Here is a 19645-nt window from a genome sequence, read left to right as displayed (position 1 = left end):
GAACACATGTCATCTTGGGCAGATATTACCAACACTTGTCCCCATATTCTTGTGTACAGAACAAGAGTTTCTACCACTTTAGCTAATGAATGGCTGTTAAATGTAGTACATTGCAGTACTCTGTTCCATACTTTATGCTACTTAGAAGCGTGTGGCATGGAATTCCTTCTTAAAACACTGTTTGTTTGAACGGAAAATGATTTTCAGTACCCTCGAGCAGCAAATGAAAGCTTTCAGCATGATAATAGTAGCCATAGCACATTAAAAGTTATATCTGTTTTAGAATAAGGATGTAATTGACAGTTGGCTGTGGAAGGGAAGTTTACTGAAGGTGCTACATGCTGCTGTAGTTATAGCTGTGAAGTTCTGTTCTGAGCACTTGCATACCCATCCTGTCGACATGTAGTATTGAGTTACCTTTGCAGGATCACTGTAGTCTTACATTTTCACGAGCAATTTCACAGTAAGCTACACACATTCCATATAGGAAAGCACACCACAAAGAAAAAATAGGGAAGAACGAATCACAACACTTATCTTATGCACTGCTATTAGTGTCCACATCTGGGGCAGCAGAGCTATATGACAACTGTAAATAGGAACAAAAGGTGACACCAATCCCTTGCTTTGATTGGTTGCTGCCATTGTGGCTGACGTGTTAAAAACTAGCTGCCAGTCACTTTTCTTTCTTCAGATTCAAGTAACGTAAGATGGCTGACGAAACAAAATTAGCGTGGAGTTTCCACGTCGTTTACAGGAGAAAACTGGAACTATAGACATAAAGAATACACATCTTTTTATTTGCATGTTTCCAAATTTTATTCCAATTTTTTGCATATGGAACCAGTAGCGTAGTAGGGTAGGGAAGTGGGTTGGTGTTTGATTTATTTGAATGTATTATTTCAATTACGCAAATATCTGCAGTAGGTAATGCAATCTCTGCACTTAGTGCCACACCTGCAACCATGCCACGTTGTGCATTCTATCATCCATCAACTGTGGCCCTGTGCTACACACCTCCACTGTCGTCAGCAGTGGTCACTGCACCGTATCAGATGCCTCTAACCGCTGTGACAAAAATCATGGGGTACCTCATAATATTGTGTAAGACATCATTTTGCCCAGTTCAGTGCAGCAGCTCGATGTGACAAGGACTCAAAAATTTGTTGGACATCTCCTGCAGAAATACTGAACCACGCTGCCTCATAGTTGTCTTAATTGCGAAAGTGTTGCCAGTGCAGCATTATGTGCACGAACTAGCCTCTCGACTATGTCCCAAAAACGTTCGATGAGAACGATGGTGGGCCATCTGGATCACCACGTCGTTCATTCGAATCGTCCAGAATATTCTTCAAACCAATTGACAACAATCGTGGCTCCTTGACAATGCACATTGTCACCCATAAAAATTCCACCATTGTTTGGGAACATGACTGAAAATAGTTTCCAAAATATCCAAATATCCCGAGGACCCCGTCGCATCCATGCAAACATAGCCCACACCATTATGATGTCACCAACAACTTACACACACTTTCTTGACAACATTAGTCCATGGCTTGGTGGGGTCTACGCCACAATTGAACCCTACTACCAGCTCTTACCAACTGAAATCTGGATTTCTCTGACCATTCCACGGCTAGCCGATATGATCGCAGCCCAAGAGAGGTGTTGTACACGATATCATGCTATTAACAAACGCTCTTGCGTCGGTTGTCTGCTACCACATCCCGTTGTTGTTGTTGTTGTGGTCTTCAGTCCTGAGACTGGATTGATGCAGCTCTCCACGTTACTCTATCCTGTGCAAGCTTCTTCTTCTCCCAATACGTACTGCAGCCTACATCCTTCTGAATCTGTTTGGTGTATTCATCTCTTGGTCTCCCTCTACGATTTTTACCCTCCACGCTGCCCTCCAATACTAAATTTGTGATCCCTTGATGCCTCAAAACATGTCCTACCAACCGATGCCTTCTTCTAGTCAAGTTGTGCAACAAAATAGTCTTCTCCCCAATCCTATTCAATACTTCCTCATTAGTTACGTGATCTACCCATCTAATCTTCACCATTCTTCTGTAGCAGCACATTTCAAAAGCTTCTATTCTCTTACTGTTCAAACAATTTATCGTCCATGTTTCACTACCATACATGGCTACCCTCCATACAAATACTTTCAGAAACGAATTCCTGACACTCAATTCTATACTCGATGTTAACAAATTTCTCTTCTACAGAAAAGCTTTCCTTGCCATTGCCAGTCTACATTTTATATTCTCTCTACCTCGAACACCATCAGTTATTTTGCTAACCAAATAGCAAAACTCGTTTCCTACTTTAAGTGTCTCATTTCCTAATCTAATTCCCACAGCATCACCCGACTTAATTCGACTACATTCCATTATCCTCGTTTTGCTTTTGTTGATGTTCATCTTATATCCTCCTTTCAAGACACTGTCCATTCCGTTCAACTGCTCTTCCAAGTCCTTTGCTGTCACCGAAAGAATTACAATGTCATCTGCGAACCTCAAAAAGTTATTATCTAATCTCCATGAATTTTAATACCTACTACAATTTTTTTCTTTTGTTTCCTCCACTGCTTGCTCAATATACAGATTGCCTCACTCCCTTCCAACCACTGCTTCCCTTTCGTGTCCCTCAACTCTTATAACTGCCGTCTGGTTTCTGTACAAATTGTGAGTAGCCTTTCGCTCCCTGTATTTTACCCCAGCTACCGTCAGAATTTGAAAGAGAGTATTCCAGTCAACATTGTCAAAAGCCTTCTCCAAGTCTACAAATGCTAGAAACGTAGGTTTTCCTTTCCTTAATCTTTCTTCTAAGATAAGTCGTAGCGTCAGTATTGCCTCACGTGTGCCAATATTTCTACGGAATCCAAACTGATCTTCCCCGAGGTCGGATTCTACCAGTTTTTCCATTCGTCTGTACAGAATTCGTGTTACTATTTTGCAGCTGTGACTTATTAAACTGATAGTTCGGTAATTTTCACATCTGTCAACACCTGCTTTCTTTGGGATTATTATATTCTTCTTGAAGTCTCCGGGTATTTCCCCTGTCTCATATATCTTGCTCACCAGATGGTAGAGATTTGTCAGGACTGGCTCTCCCAAGGCCGTCATTAATTCTAATGGAATGTTGTCTACTCCCGGGGCCTTGTTTCGACTCAGGTCTTTCAGTGCTCTGTCAAACTCTTCACGCAGTACCGTACCTCCCATTTTATCTTCATCTACATCCTATTCCATTACCATAATATTGTCCTCAAGTACATCGCCCTTCTATAGAACCTCTATATACTCCTTCAACCTTTCTGCTTTCCCTTCTTTGCTTAGAACTGGGTTTCTATCTGAGCTCTTGATATTCATACAAGTAGTTCTCTTTTCTTCATAGATCTCTTTAATTTTCCTATAGACAGTATCTATCTTACCCCTAGTGAGATAAGCCTCTACATCCTTACATTTGTCCTCTAGCCATCCCTGCTTAGCCATTTTGCACTTCCTTTCGAGCTCAATTTTTGGGACGTTTGTATTCCTTTTTGCCTGCTTCATTTCGTGCATTTTTATATTTTCTCCTTTCATCAATTAAGTTCAATATTTCTTCTGTTACCCAAGGATATCTAGAAGCCCTCGTCTTTTTACCTACTTTATCCTCTGCTGCCTTCACTATTTCATCCCTCAAAGCTAACCATTCTTCATCTACTGTATTTCTTTCCCCCGCTCGAGTCCGTTGTTTCCTCATTCTCTCCCTAACACTCGGAACAACCTATGGTTTAGTCAGTTTATTCACGCCCCATCTCCTTAAATTCCCACCTTTTTTCAGTTTATAAAGTTTTAATCTACAGTTCATAAACAATAGATTATGGTCAGAGTCCACATCTGGCCCAGGAAATGTCTTACAATTTAAAACATGATCCCTAAATCTCTGTCTTACCATTATATAATCTATCACAAACCTGTGAGTATCTCCTGGCTTGTTCCATGTATAGAACCTTCTTTTATGATTCTTGAACCAAGTATTAGCTATGATTAAGTTGTGCTCTGTGCAAAATTCTACCAGTCCGCTTCCTCTTTCATTTCTTCTCTCCCCGCAACCCCCCCCCCCCCCCCAATTCAGATTCACCTACTACGTTTCCTTCTCTCCCTTTTCCTACTACCGAATTCCAGTCATCCATGACTATTAAATTTTCGTCATCTTTCACTATCTGAATAATTTATTTTATTTCATTACACATATTTTCAATTTCTTCATCTGCAGAGCTAGTTGGCATATAAACTTGTACTACTATAGTTGGTGTGGGCTTCGTGTCTATCTTGGCCACAATAATGCGTTCACTATGCTGTTTGTAGTAGCCTACCCGCACTCCTATTTTTTTTATTTATTATTGAACCTACTCCTGCAATACTCCTATTTGATTTTGTACTTATAACCCTGTATTCGCCTGACCAAAACTCTTGTTCCTCTTGCCACCTAACTTCACCAATTCCCAGTATATCTAACTTTAACCTATCCATTTCCCTTTTTAAATTTTCTAACCTACCTGCCCGATTAAGGGAACTGACATTCCACGCTCCGATCCGTAGAACACCAGTTTTCTTTCTCCAGATAACGCCGTCGTCTTGAGTTGTCCCCGCCCAGAGATCCGTATGGGCGACTATTTTTCCTCCGGAATATTTCACCTGAGAGGACGCCATCATCATGTAACCATACAGTATAGCCACCTTGATTTCGAATACATGTCATTGGATCTCAGGCGAAAAAATAAAAAATCATTAAAATAAAAATATGAAATGTATTGACACTTACTTAAATGTGTACAGTATTTAACAGCTATTACATTATAGCATGATTTGATGAGGGAAACCATTTGCCCCTATTGGGATTGTCATACATCTTCTTATTTTTCAAATAGTTAATTGTCAGCAAATACTTACGACTTCTTTGTCTAATCTTCATCTACATACATATTTCGCATGCCGTCGTGTGGTGTGTGGTGGAGGGTACCCTCTACAACCACTAGTTATTTTATTTCTAATTCCAATTTTAAATAGAACGAGAGAAAAAGACTGTCTATATGTCTTTCTGTGAGCCCTAACGTCTCGTGTCGTACCTTCGTCTTCCTTACGCGAAATATGTTTTCGGCAGTAGAATCGTTTTCAGTTAGCCTCAAATGCCGGTTCTCTCAATTTTCACAATAGTTTTCCTCGAAAAAGAACGTCGACTTCCCTCCAAGGATTCCCATTTCACTTCCCGAAGGATCGACGTCACACTTGCGTATTGTTCTAACCTATTGGTAACAAACGTAGCAGCACGCCTTTGAACTGCTCTGATGTATTCCTTCAATCTGACCTGGTGCGGATTCAACAATAGATGTCACTAATGTCCTATATGCGGTCTTCTTTCCAGATCAACCACATTTTGCTAAAACTCTCCCATCCAGTCGAAGTCGACCATCTGTCCTCCTTACTACAAATTCTTACACGCTCATTCCATTCCACACTGCTCTGAAACGTTATGCCTAGATCTTTAATCGACATGATTGTGTCCAGCAGCATATTACTAATGCTGTATTCGAACATCATGGGTTCGGTCTTCCTACTCATCTGCATTAACTTACATTTCTCCACACTTACAGCTACCTGCCATTCATCACACCAACTATAAATTTTGTCTACATCGTCTTGCATCCTCCTACAGTAACGCAGTGCCGACACCTTCCCGTACGACGCAGCATCATCAGCAAAGGACTGCAGATTTCTGCCTATCCTGTCAGCCAAATTTTTATGTATGCCGAAAATAACACCGGTCCTATCACACTTCTGGGGAACACTCCTGACATTATTCTTGTCTCTGATGAACACCCGCCGTTCTGTCTTTCAAGAAGTCTTCGAGTCACTCACATATATGGGAACCTATGTGTCTAATATACTGAAATTCAAACGATAAGGTTCAAGTTACAGTGAAAATAAAATGTTTATCACAGTATCTGGGAACTTAATTAAATATTTTCTTAAGGTGACCCATTGATAGAAACCTTCCCCTATTTCGTGCTGACGGTAAGACATTATTGAGGGGCTTGGTTAAAGGACTGCTGACGCATTGCAGACATTAAGCCCATGACGTTGGAATGCTCACTCCCAAGATCAATATGTATGTTCTTAGTTGTCGACATGATTTGTTCTGTTTGCTGATAATATGCCTCTAGAACTGGAAGGAACACACACACACACACACACCATTTGCACCCAAATATTTAGCGACCCAGAGTATAAGAGATGGTCTGTGAGATTCAAAATAACTGATGATCTTCGAAGTAGAGAGGATATAAAATGTAGACTGGCAATGGCAAAGAAAGCGTTTCTGAAGAAGAGAAATTTGTTAACATCGATTATAGATTTAAGCGTCAGGAAGTCTTTTCCGAAAGTCTTTGTGTGGAGTGTAGCCATGTGTGGAAGTGAAATATGGATGATAAATAGTTTGGACAACAAGAGAATAGAAGCTTTCGAAATGTGGTGCTGCAGAAGAATGGTGAAGATTAGATGGGTAGATCACGTAACTAATCAGGAGGTACTGAATAGAATTGGCGAGAAGAGAAATTTGTGGCACAACTTGACTAGAAGAAGGGATTGGTTGGTAGGACGCGTTCTGAGGCATCAAGGGATCACCAATTTAGTACTGTAGGGAAACTATATGGTTCCAGACACCAGTCCAAGTCTAAAACATCTATGATGTATACGAGTATATTCTGACTAAAGTAACTAATTAAAATTTGTACTAATGGCAGGATTCAAACCTGGGTCTCCTGCTTACTAAACAGATGAGCTATCAGCTACGCCACCCTGGCCCTGGTTCGAATCCGGGCTTTGGATCATATTTCCATTCGTTGCTTCAGTCCGCATATATACACCAGAAACGAGGGGAGACCAAGGCATGAATACACTAAACAGATTCAGAAGGAAGTAGGTTGCAGTACTTACTCGGAGTTGGAGAAGCTTCTGCATGATACAGTAGCATGGAGAGCTTTATCAAACCAGTCTCTGGACTGAAGGCTACAACAACAACAACCAAATGGCCTGAGGCATCAATGGGAATTTGGACTGAGGAGGGAGGAGTGCCAGGGTAGACCGTGTAGTTCTTCAAAGCCACTGGTTCGGATTCACACGTCGCTTCAGTCTGCATGTATACATTATAGATGTCTGAGAGTTGTAGAGGTCTCTGGTAACGTATGTTTTCACTTTACTATTATTTTTGCTGCGGTCAGCTGTGGCACTTGCAGGACCAACCCATGTTAGGAAGCACGCGAGGTCGGAGGCCTGCGCCGCGACCTCGCCCCAGGCGCACAGCGTAAGCCCTGCTGATCCGCGCCCTCTCCATTACGCTCAGCAGAGCACAGCGGCGGGGGCGGAATGCGGCATCCCCTCCGCCCCTGGGGGCAGCGGCCCGCCCTCCCCCGCCACCCGCCGTCCCAGGACAGGCCATTTGTCGCGGCGACAGCGCGTCGGCTGACAAATCGCGGGGCAGCGCCGCCATACATCTCGGCGCGCGTCCGTCCGCGGTGCGCAACACGCTCCCGCTGTGTTCCGCTCGCCGCTGGACGCTGGATGCTCTTCATCCCGAGCCCTGCCGCCCAGCACAACACCTGTCGCCCGTGCTCCCGACGTCGCTAACTACTCTGTCACCTCCACTGCCGAACAAACCACCTCAGTACTCTTGCAGTCTGAAAAACGCACGGTATTTCAGATACATCCGATTTCAAGAGACGACATTTTCTGCGTTTATACTACTGTTTGTAAAAGGTACAGCACTAAGATGTAATGGTCTACAACATGCCACGACAACAGGATGTGTAGAGCAACGGAACCATTGTAAGTGATTTAAATGACAGAGAGATGGCGTGCACGTAGGCTCAACAGAGACCTCTTTTGTGTGTCGGACAGTTCAGTGTTACACAACACTGAGACGATGTGAAGTCAAAGTGGAAGAGTGTTACCAAGTGCTACTATGTCTCCTAGACATCACAGGGTTCGAACAGGGCAGAACGAGTAGTCTGCGGGAGGCAGGTCTGTCGTTTCGTGACACTGCGGATCGTACAGGGCATGCTGCTTCAACAGTGAGGCGTATATCGGATCAGTGGAGACAAGAGAGCCAATAAGGTACTCTGACCACAGTGCAAGATGCCCCCATCTTCTCTGCCTGGCCGAAACGGACCAGAACAGCTTTGTCCACAGCGTCGGTGCCACGTTGGGGCACTGCAGAGAATGATGACATGTCCGCGTCGACAGTTCCACCTTTTGCGGGCCGGGCAGATAGCACGCATGCCATTGCAATGGCTTCCTTGCCCAAAACCCAGCAACAACACAGACTGCAGCGGGCACGAAACACCGACACTGGAGAGCTAAGAGCAAAAATGTAAAGTTTCCGGACGAGTCGCACTTAAACTTGTCCTACAGTGATAGGCGCATACGTGTTAGACGCTGCCTTGGTGAACGCGATCAGGCAGACTGTATTGTTGAATGGCATAGCGTAAAAATAAAATGTGTCATGGTTTTCGGTGCCATTGCTTATAACACGCGATCTCGACTCCTACGTCTTTAGGTGAATCTGAACACCTACCACTACATTAGGGAGGTTTTACACCCTGGGGCACTGCCCCTCCTACAGACCGTGCGAATGCCGTATTTCAGCAGGACAACGACTGGCCGCATGTGGAGAGAAATGTGGGAGCCTTCTTCCAAGAACGGCGGTTACACTGCCTCCATGACCTCCCCATTCGCCTCAAAAGTTGCCCATCGGACATGTCTGGGATGTGGTCGGTCAGCAACTTGTTCGTTCAGGTCGTCCCACAGTGACATCTGATGCTTTGTGGAAAGGCCCACTAACCGCTATGCAGTGTGTTCCCTGCATCATATACGGTGCTCTTAGATCCCACGCCACGACGTGTCGGCTCAGAGGACAACACGAGGTGACGGTACTCCGTTCTGATGTTTCGCTGTCACAGTGCATGTACAGATTTGTATGGCTAATTTTTGTGTAGCGTCATGTTCCTAATCGGTGGAATAAATTTCCTTGCGATCACATCTGCCGATCTTGGCGTTTAACCTTTTCCAATCAGTAGTGTAGGAAGATAATAATTTGGAATGAATTTTATAGAACGCACCGAAACTAAAAGTTTATCTTGGCTGCAGATGTAAGTTTCCTACTCATGTGGCACGCAGTAAACTTCTCCCTATGTGGTGTACGTATCAGTAAGCACTTTTTAAAGGTGTGTAAAGAGCGCTCGTAGAAATTGCGTATTGGTGACAACAAAGCCCGACAATCATGTCCGGCGACATTTCTAGTGTCACCAGCAGTAGCCAAATTTTCGGCAGCTTTTCCGGCACCAGAAGTGTTTACATGAGCCTCAGAGTCAACACGAAGAGGAAGAGAACAAGGTGCTGGAAGGTAGTGCGTCACTCCTGCTCTTACATTCCACGATGATAAACTTAGGGAAAAATCGAGCAATCGAGTATTGTGGATGCGTTCTATTTCAAGTGTGCGAACCGATTCCCAAATTTCAAGCGTGGACCGAGTTTTCAAATACAGGGTTTCCCAGAAATGTTGTGACATACTCCCAGGGGTGGCAGTGGGAGCCGTTGGTTGGAAACACCATCGAACGACGCTACAAAGTGTCGAAATTATAGACGCCATATCCTGCCATAGGCCATTTCTTCCTCAGCAGACGTGACTTTGTACGCTGAGGGAACGTTGACGGAACGTTTCGCAATCGTCGTTTGTCATTCAGTGATTGCAGCTGATAGCCACGTTCGCAAATGAAATTAGCTGCTCTTAGGCGCACCTTACGAATGCGATGCTCAGTGGCCTTGATAGTTTCGCACGTGGGTTGCCATCTGGTGTTCATTTTTCTCCTGTATACAAAAAATTATTGGCGAGTTTCGATGGCTTCAGGAAGAAAACCAACTATGGTTGGGTACCTGTGTCCGAAACCATCATCCACCGAGGCAACAGAGCACTGCATTCATAGGAGACAATGCCCGTCCACACAGATGTCAGCTCCATCTTCTCCACTGGTGATAGTGAAAGTCGGTCGCAATCACTGATTAACAAACAATATTGCGAGACGTTCCGCCTGTTGTACGTCAGAATACAGTGTCGGGTTTGCTGCCGAAGGGGTGGCCTAGGGAAACATGCCAGTGCCTATAACTTGGATGACGTTTCAAGACACGGGTTCCTGTCGTCGATTTGTTCCTGAAGATAGCCTCTACAATCCCTCGCACCATTTTTGGGACAAACTCTACACTTCTTCCACGACGTTCGAACACATTTCAGTTATATTTCAAAGACAGTTGGTAAGACCATTACAAATACAAAAGACTGTATCCCAGTTTCGTGCCAGACTACAAATTACCCTTGTTTTTTGCTACTTAGTCCATATAGAGTCTTGACGTATGACTTCCAAGTGCACTTCTCTTCACTGTCTCATAGTTCTAGACCTTTTGGACCGCCTTCGTGGAGGTTTTTTAAATAATGTATTATGTTTGAAACAACATTTAGTGTTTTTATTTGATGATTTACAGGAATTAACCAGTACTGCGAGAGAACGATGAATTTCATTGATGCAGTACATCTACAACCAGAGTTATGGAACATGAAGACAGTTGTCTTCGGAGACAACAAAATGGGTTGCTCGATTGACACTGCAGTTTATACATTCCCTCGTCAAACAGTAAAAGCATTAAGTAATAAAATGTCCCCAGTTGGTATATTTTGTGATCTTTTCAAGGCACTTGATGATGTGCATAATGATACTCTCACCGAAGAGCTCAAGTTTAATGGAATTGATGGATCTACACACAGCTAGTTTGAATCATACTTACAAAACAAAATGCAAAGAGTTGTGCTGAATAATTCAAACAAAACTTAAAGAATGGAAAACTTTAGTGCCGTGGGAGAAAACAGATTTTAATTTTTGTTCCACACCAATTCCTTACGTATGTCAACGACGTTTCAATTAGCATTCAGCAAGTACAACCTTTACTGTTAGCAGATGATACCAGTCTTATACTAAATCCAGTGAGATACAGTGCAACAGAAGAGCTGGTAAAATATTTCCCCAAGAATTATAAAGTCGTTATCAGAAAATGACCTCTCTCCATATTCCGAAAAACACACTGTATTCAATTCTGTACAACAAATACAGGCACACGAACAACTGATGCAGCTCATGAGCAGCAGTCAGTAAACAGGGTAGAATGCTCGAATTTTTTGGGTGTGTGTACTGGTGAAAAGTTGAACTGAAAGAAGCGAATCACCAAGCATAGCAAACAACTAAGTTAAGCTGGTTTTGCTCTATTCAGATGCTGACATTGGTAACAAAGGAAACGACTTCCTTACATATTTTGCATATTAACACTTAATAATGTCTTATGGAATATTTTTATAGGGTAACTCATCACTTAGAAAGAAAGAACTGATTGCAGAAAAATGAACAGTAAGAATGTGTGGCTTGGTGTTCACCTACGGACATTAAGTGAGTACCTGATCAACGAGTTAAGCATTTGAATTGCGCCATCACAAAACAAATATACGCTAATGAAATTCGTCATAAATAATCCATCAAACTTCGAGTACAGCGACGTCCATACCTACAACATTAGAGGGAGAAATGACCTTTGTTACACATTTTTAAAGCTGTCAGTGGCTCAGAAAGTATTTCAATATTCAATATAAAGCAACAAACAAATTTTGATTATTTGCGCAATAACATAAGATGTCTGGAAGTTAGCAACTTAAAAAAAGCAGTACCCAGTAGGGAAACTATAAAAAAAGTCTTGATTGTAAGTGTACTTGCATAGTTCCATGAGGCATGAAGAGGACTAACATAATAATAATAAATCTTCGTGAATGTTAACATTAATAATTTCTTTAATGTTTATAAAGAATCTGTCTCGATTGCAAATTGAAACCGGATGTTGACCTAGGTTTCGGTGCGGATAACCATGCCTTCTTAAAAAAAATGGTTCAAATGGCTCTGAGCACTATGGGACTTAACATCTATGGTCATCAGTCCCCTAGAACTTAGAACTACTTAAACCTAACTAAACTAAGGACATCATACACATCCATGCCCGAGGCAGGATTCGAACCTGCTACCGTAGCAGTCGCGCGGCTCCGGACTGATCGCCTAGAACCACTAGACCACCACGGCCGGGGTCCATGCCTTCTTCGGAACACACTAAAACTACAAACTGCCTAAAGAGGCAATAATTATTTGGTCATAGATACGTGTCCTGTAAATTGAGTCGTTCCTCAACTTTTCCCTAACAGAATCGTTCGGATGACAACAGGCAACAAAATTTTACTTTTTCCTGTTACAGGTATGAAAACAGCCAATCTTTATGTTTTATCTTGTGCTGATAACAAAAATGTTAATGGAAATGCAAGATAAGTTCTTGTTTTGAAGTTATGATGATTTTACTTTATTGATTATACAACATTATTCACGTATTTTACTTTGGTGTTATCCCTCAGAGGAAGGTCATTGAAGGCTGAACCATTTATCCTGGCGTTTATAGTTTTCTGTTGGTGATTTCTTCCTTAGTGTCCAGCAGTAATGGGCTAACATTGATACAATCCACTTTCCTGGTATCATATTTCCAGGTGCTCGTCGCTTACAGCATTACAGTGGCCAGGAAAGAAGCCTAAGTGGGAACACAGGAAATGTAACTATATGGACAACATGCACGCCAGTCTACTGAAGCAATGCTGAAGATGTGTCAAAATATTCTCATAGTTTTCTGCCCTCTGTATCCAAGAAAGTTTGTGTTTACTTAAACAAAGGCATCCCAAAATATCTTTTCGTCACCTGCCACGCTGGTGCACCTTTGTGCAGGTTGCGTATATGGAGACCTACGAAAATCCTCTCTTTCATTTAGCGCGCAAATAGAGATATGCTTCCCCATGTTTGTCTATACTGTTAACGAAGTTTTTCATTAGTCCAAATTTTACACGAAGAGCAGGAAGAATTATGTCTTTGGATTCGACCAGTGATTTGTGTACAACATTTTGACTGACGCTTAGGCCAATCTTTCATTTTATAATGAAGTTGTGTGTGACAGCTATCCCAGAGGAAAAGGAAGAAACAGAATTTGGTATAGCCCTGTTGTAGCCTAAGTACACTACTGGCCATTAAAATTGCTACACCAAGAAGAAATGCAGATAATAAACGTGTATTCATTGGACAAATGTATTATACTAGAACTGACATGTGATTACATTTTCGTGCAATTAGGGTGCATAGATCCTGATAAATCAGTAAACAGAACAACCACCTCTGGCCGTAATAACGGCCTTGATACGCCTGGGCATTGAGTCAAACAGAGCTTGGATGCCGTGTACAGGTACAGTTGCCCATGGAGCTTCAACACGATACCACAGTTCATCAAGAATAGTGACTGGCGTATTGTGACGAGCCAGTTGCTCGTCCACCATTGACCAGATGTTTTCAGTTGGTGAGAGATCTGGAGAATCTGCTGGCCAGGGCAGCAGTCGAACATTTTCTGTATCCAGAAAGGCCTGTACAGGACCTGCAACATGCGAACATGCATTATCCTGCTGAAATGTAGGGTTTAGCAGGAATCGAATGAAGGGTAGAGTCACGGGTCGTAACACATCTGAAATGTAACGTCCACTGTTTAAAGTTCCGTCAGTGCGAACAAGAGGTGACCAAGACGTGTAACCAATTGCACTCCGTACCATCACGCCGGGTGATACGCCAGTACAGCGATGACGGGTATACGCTTCCAATGTGCGTTCACCGCGATGTCGCCAAACACGGATGCGACCATCATGATGCTGCATACAGAACCTGGATTCATCCGAGAAATGACGTTTTGCCATTCGCGCACCCAGTTTCGTCGTTGAGTACACCATCACAGGTGCTCCTGTCTGTGATGCAGCGTCAAGGGTAACCGCAGCCATGGTCTCCGAGCTGATAGTCCATGCTGCTTCAAACGTCGTCAGACTGTTCGTGCAGATGGTTTTTGTCTTGCAAACGTCCCCATCTGTTGACTCAGGGATCGAGACGTGGCTGCACGATCCGCTGCAGCCACGCGGATAAGATACCTGTCATCTCGACTGCTAGTGATACGAGGCCGTTGGGATCCAGCATGGCGTTCCGTATTACCCTCCTGAACCCATCGATTCCATATTCTGCTAACAGTGATTGGATCTCGACCAACGCGAGCAGCACCGCAATCACGATAGGCTACAATCCGACCTCTGTCAATGTCGAAAACGTGATGGTACGCATTTCTCCGCCTTACACAAGGCATCACAACAACGTTTCACCAGGCAACGCCGACAACTGCTGTTTGTGTATGAGAAATCGGTTGGAAACTTTCCTCATGTCAGCACGTTGTAGGTGTCGCCACCGGCGCCAGCCTTGTGTGAATGCTCTGAAAAGGTAATCATTTACATATCACAGCATCTTCTTCCTGCCGGTTAAATTTCGCGTCTGTAGCACGTCATCTTCGTGTTGTAGCAACTTTAATGGCCTGTAGTGTAATATGCTTACGACTTTTAAATCCACGAAAATCTGCGATTTAAGCTTGTAGTTCAGTCGTTCAGTAGTTCATGTTGTCATATGTTTCTTTCATGTAATGCATAGCCAATTAGAATCGACGGTAACACGTTGCTATTATGCAGTAGCACACGCTCGTGACGTACTTTGGAGGAGTCAATGCACAACCTCTTTAGGTAATGCCCATAGCCGCCATTACTCGCTGTACATCACTAGATGCTGAGTTCTTTCGAAAACTGGGAGGAATGGCATACGGCAGTTACGGCATATGGCAGAACTTATCGTTACACACAAAATCAGGATCTTTCGAAGAACTGGGTTTTTAAGGAGACAGTACGACGCTCGTTTCACTACCGCCCTTGTCATTATCACAATCGCGTGGGACTGGAACAGGCAGTTCGTTTCCGTGAGGCACTGGTCGTATGGCCGACGGTATGTTGGGGGATGTCAAGGAAGACTTTTTTCCTTGGAAATACCATGTTTTAATGGAACTGTCATACAACAGTAACAATAATTCACATAGTTTGAGGTTCCTGCCAAATTATGGAAGATCTTTTACGATTCAATCACGAATGAAGACTCCAGACACAAGATATGCAACATATATCAGGAGCGCGTGATGCTTGTACAGGTCCCCAACTTAACGGCCAAAATACAGTTGACACGCCTTCCTGATATATAGCGTTATGGGCGTCCTTTGCGATTTCTGTGCAGCCTGTCCGCAAATGTAGCAAAAATCGTCAACATTTGTGAGACATATTGAGTTACAGGAAGTACAGAGACAACACTTACTAACTACACTTCAGTAACACGTACATCCATCACCCGAAGAGTACACAGCTTGCAACAGACTGAATCTACCCTTAAATGAAACATGCTTCGATGCTTCTGCTTCGTTCTGCCCATTTCCTCAACCCCATGCACTTGTTGCTACGAACACGGGCTCAAAATAGTGGCAAAATATAAACAGCGATTGTTGTCTGGAACTTCATCCCTCCACCATCAGCAGGACTTCAAAGCCTATATGGGAAGGGATTAACAATGAATGTCAGTACAACATAATTATAATTAAATGAACCTCCTGTAACTTGGAAACGAGAGTTAATTTGAGTTTTTCAATTACGTTTTCGTTATCGGCGTGGTCGACATAGTTAACAAACATACAAACATTTATTTCATCCCAGTTTACACTGTTGGCTAGCGCGATCTACTGAACATGTAACTAACTACGTAACTACAATTAAGGTTAACCGTGACAGATCCACTCCTAATACGATGGTAGCAAAGATAATCTCTTTTTTCAAATATCATGGATTTGTGTTATATTACCTCATTGACAAGTAAGATAAGTGTGAGGACTGTTGCACAATCGGATATGGGGCTTATGCATCGAAGTTGCTGACAGGAACAATATGCAAAAGACTGGGAAAGAAAAACTGAGGATATGTTATAGGACGATCAGTTTGGCTGTAGGAGAGGCAGGGATAGCAAAAAACAGTTCTGACGTAGGCGTTGATAATAGAGACAAGAAGACTTAAAGATACCAAACAAATGTTCGTACGATATGTCAAAAGTGTTCGGTAACGAAATACGGTGCCAGTTGTTCGATATTCTGGGAAAATGGGGTAAGCTTTAGGAGGAAGACAGATAATATGTGATACGTGCAACAACCATGCGTGAATAACAAGACTGGAAGGCCATGAATTAAGTGCTCGGATTAAAGTATGTCAAACATGGATGCAGTTTTCCACCCCTACTGTTCATTCTGGGTGCAAGTGAGCAAGAGTTACAGCACGTGTTGAATGGATTGAACTATGTTATGAGAACAGAATACGGAATGAGAGTACACCGAAAAAAGACGAAGATAATGAGGAGTAGAATGAATGAGATTAGCAACAAACTTAACATCAGAAATGGTGGTCACAAGTAGACGAAGTTAAGGAAAATCTTGGTCACAAAGGAGCTGAAATTAAGGAAGTGTGCAATCTTGGATGGAAAATAACACACAACAGATGAAGGAAGGAGAACATAAGAAGCAGACTAGCACAGGTAACGAAGGTATTCTCAAGGAAAGTTTGGTGGAATCGAACACAGACTTTAAGTTGAGGAGGAAATCTCTAAGAATGTACATTTGGAGCACAACATTGCATGGCAGTCCGGTACAGGAACGGAAGTTTCCTTGGTGGGAGGACTCGTATGGGGTACACCCAGTCTCGTGATGCCAATCAAGAAGCTAATTGACTGAATAGGAGCGGTCTGACGATCTGAAAAATCTGGCAAGCGGCCAGGACTGCGATGTGCAGAGTACATGTCCCTCCGTACCACCTCCACATGACGTCGCCAGGCCCGTCGAGGAGCTCGTTTTTATTGTATGGCCGAAAATAAGGGAAAAAGCGAAAAAGTAGAAAATTGAAACGTTTGAGATGTAGGATATCTTAAATACGGCTGCGGTTCAGCAGCTGTATAAATCTGAAGAGGTCGAAAACAATCAGTCAACCAGTTGCAAAACAAAGATTTATTTACCCATTGACCCAGGTTTCGTTATTTCTGAAAATATCTTCTTCAGAAGAAGTGAGCCCTAAGAATGTATGAAAACGTTAAAAAAAGGGTTCAAATGGTTCTGAGCACTATAGGACTTAACATCTCAGGTCATCAGTCCCCTAGAACTTAGAACTACTTAAACCTAACTAACCTAAGGACATCACACACATCCATGCCCGAGGCAGGATTCAAACCTGCGACCGTAGCGGCCGCGCGGTTCCAGACTGAAGGGCCTAGAACCGCTCGGCCACCTGCGGCCGGCGAAAACGGTCACAAACCATTTTTACATACATAACAAAATACTAATATAGTAAAATATTTGGGAGTTAAGTGTACTAATTGTAGCATCACATGGCCTTTGTCACATACGAAACTGATATAAAAACCACAAATACCACATCTCGTGGCTGAAGACAGAAGCCAGATTACATTCAGCATACGGATGCAAAAATGTATTCGCCCACTGGTAAAGACTCTTGTCTACATAAAATTATGACAGGAGTCCAGAGAATAAAATGTATTCACTGTGCCGTAGACAAATGCCAAATGGTCAGAGGTACTGGCTCAAACCGAGAAGGAGAAATTGTGATATAGAGGGCGCTAAATACATGGGCGTAAATACTACGCCTTACTTGTGTTAAGAAACAGCATTCTACATTAAAGTAAGAATGAAAATTTCTTCTACAAGGCTAATGCATAAATTTACAGGTACACATTACGTATGAAACCTCTAATACATTTCCTGACAGAGCATTACTGTACGTAAATTCAGACTGCAGAAGCTAGAGTTCTGTTTCCAAAGGACCACTGTTACAGATGCATGGGGAAATGAGAGTAAATATGAGTTAAAGCAACTTCACTAAAAAGCAATACTTTTGCTTAACCCTACCGAAACTTAAGCGTTAGGGAAGAATCGGAATGCAGTGAGCGCTGTATACATGCTCGTAAGCACTGCGTCTTGCTAGTGTTAAGTAATGCAATTTTAAATTAAAGCAAAATGACAAACTCATATACAAGGCCAGTAATAAATGCAATAATTTTAGAGGTAAACATTAAATATAAAATTATCTGTAAAACGTTTACGTAGTAGAGTGATACTTTTTGCAAGTGTAGTGTGCAGAAGATAACAATTCAATTACAAGAAGTTTCTTCTGCTATAAAAAGGAGGAAGAAAGGGCAAAGCGTATTAAAGTACATCACAATATAAGAAACGAGAACCTTCTGCTTAACTGCACGCTTACGCAGAAGATATACGTTTTGGATTACCAACTGTAGGAAGATGTGCTGAAAACGTCGCGAAAAATGGAACCTGCTGACATGAAATCTAAGTAGCTCGGCACTATAAAGGACGTATTTTGAGGAAAACGGCGCATTCTCCGATGTTAGTGGAGATCGGTAAACACGCGTTTACATGACTTGAGCAGCGGTTTAAAGCCATCTACGAAATGTTTCCTCTCAAGTTTCAACTGATCGTTCAAAATGTTACCGTCTCCCTTAACAAGATATTTACACATTTTAAGTTCCTCTAATAAATTCTGTTTACAGCCTTCTATTTCCTTAAGTAAAACTATGATTTCTTCTAATTTCTTCGGAGAGTGGTCTGAATTAAGTAATACGTTTTACAGGACTGCCCTTCTTCTGACTAGAAAATAGGGTTGTAAAGTTACCTCCTCCACATACATTAAAAACTGAACCAGATCCTTTCACAAATACAGGCGTATGTAAGATCGTCTGTAAAGATAGTCCTAGCTGTTATATAGGGCAGACTCGTAGAGCTTACAGCCAGATATAAGGACTACCTATTGGGTAAAGAATGGAAAAATGTTATTAACTCTTCTTTTGCTGGACATTTAACGCTCCCTCATCCGGCCTGCACCGTACCGATGTTTGTTTTAGGGTGTTCCTTTCAAACGTTTCACGTCGTATACGCCAACGGCCATCTGTCCGATGGGGCATAACACGTGATTCGTCTGAAACGGTCACCTGTCCCCACTAGGTGGACGTCCAGTTTAGTCCGTCGCCGATGAACAGCAGTCAGCGTAGGTACATCGACCAGGCGCCTGCTGGAGACGCCTATATGCAGTTACATTCGCTAAACGGTCGTTGATGAGACACAGTTAGTAGACCTTTGGTTCATCTGGGCAGTCAATTGGTGACCAGTTGCACGTCTGTTCACCCTTCAACATTTCATTGCGGCACGCGAGTAGTATACCAACTTAGCCGTTGCGGAAATTCTTCCATTTTTGGCCTGAAACCCAATGATCATGTCCTTTTGGACGACACATGCATCGGCCCATTTCCTCATTACGACAACTACTGCACTGTTATCCACGTCACCCAAACACCATTTATATACCCTCCATTGCTAGTGCTGTCACCTGCCGCCTTTGAGTGGTTATTGCATGTTGACGTCGCCCATGGGTGGTGGTCACATCAAAGTGACTGGACCGGGTAGTGCTAATTGATGTGGCTTCATAAGAATGTTAGCAACGCAGCAGCTGCATACCATAGTCAAACACA

This window comes from Schistocerca cancellata, chromosome 8 (assembly GCF_023864275.1).
Source record: "Schistocerca cancellata isolate TAMUIC-IGC-003103 chromosome 8, iqSchCanc2.1, whole genome shotgun sequence".
Classification (NCBI taxonomy): Eukaryota; Metazoa; Arthropoda; class Insecta; order Orthoptera; family Acrididae; genus Schistocerca; species Schistocerca cancellata.
Note: the sequence above shows the minus strand (reverse complement) of the source record.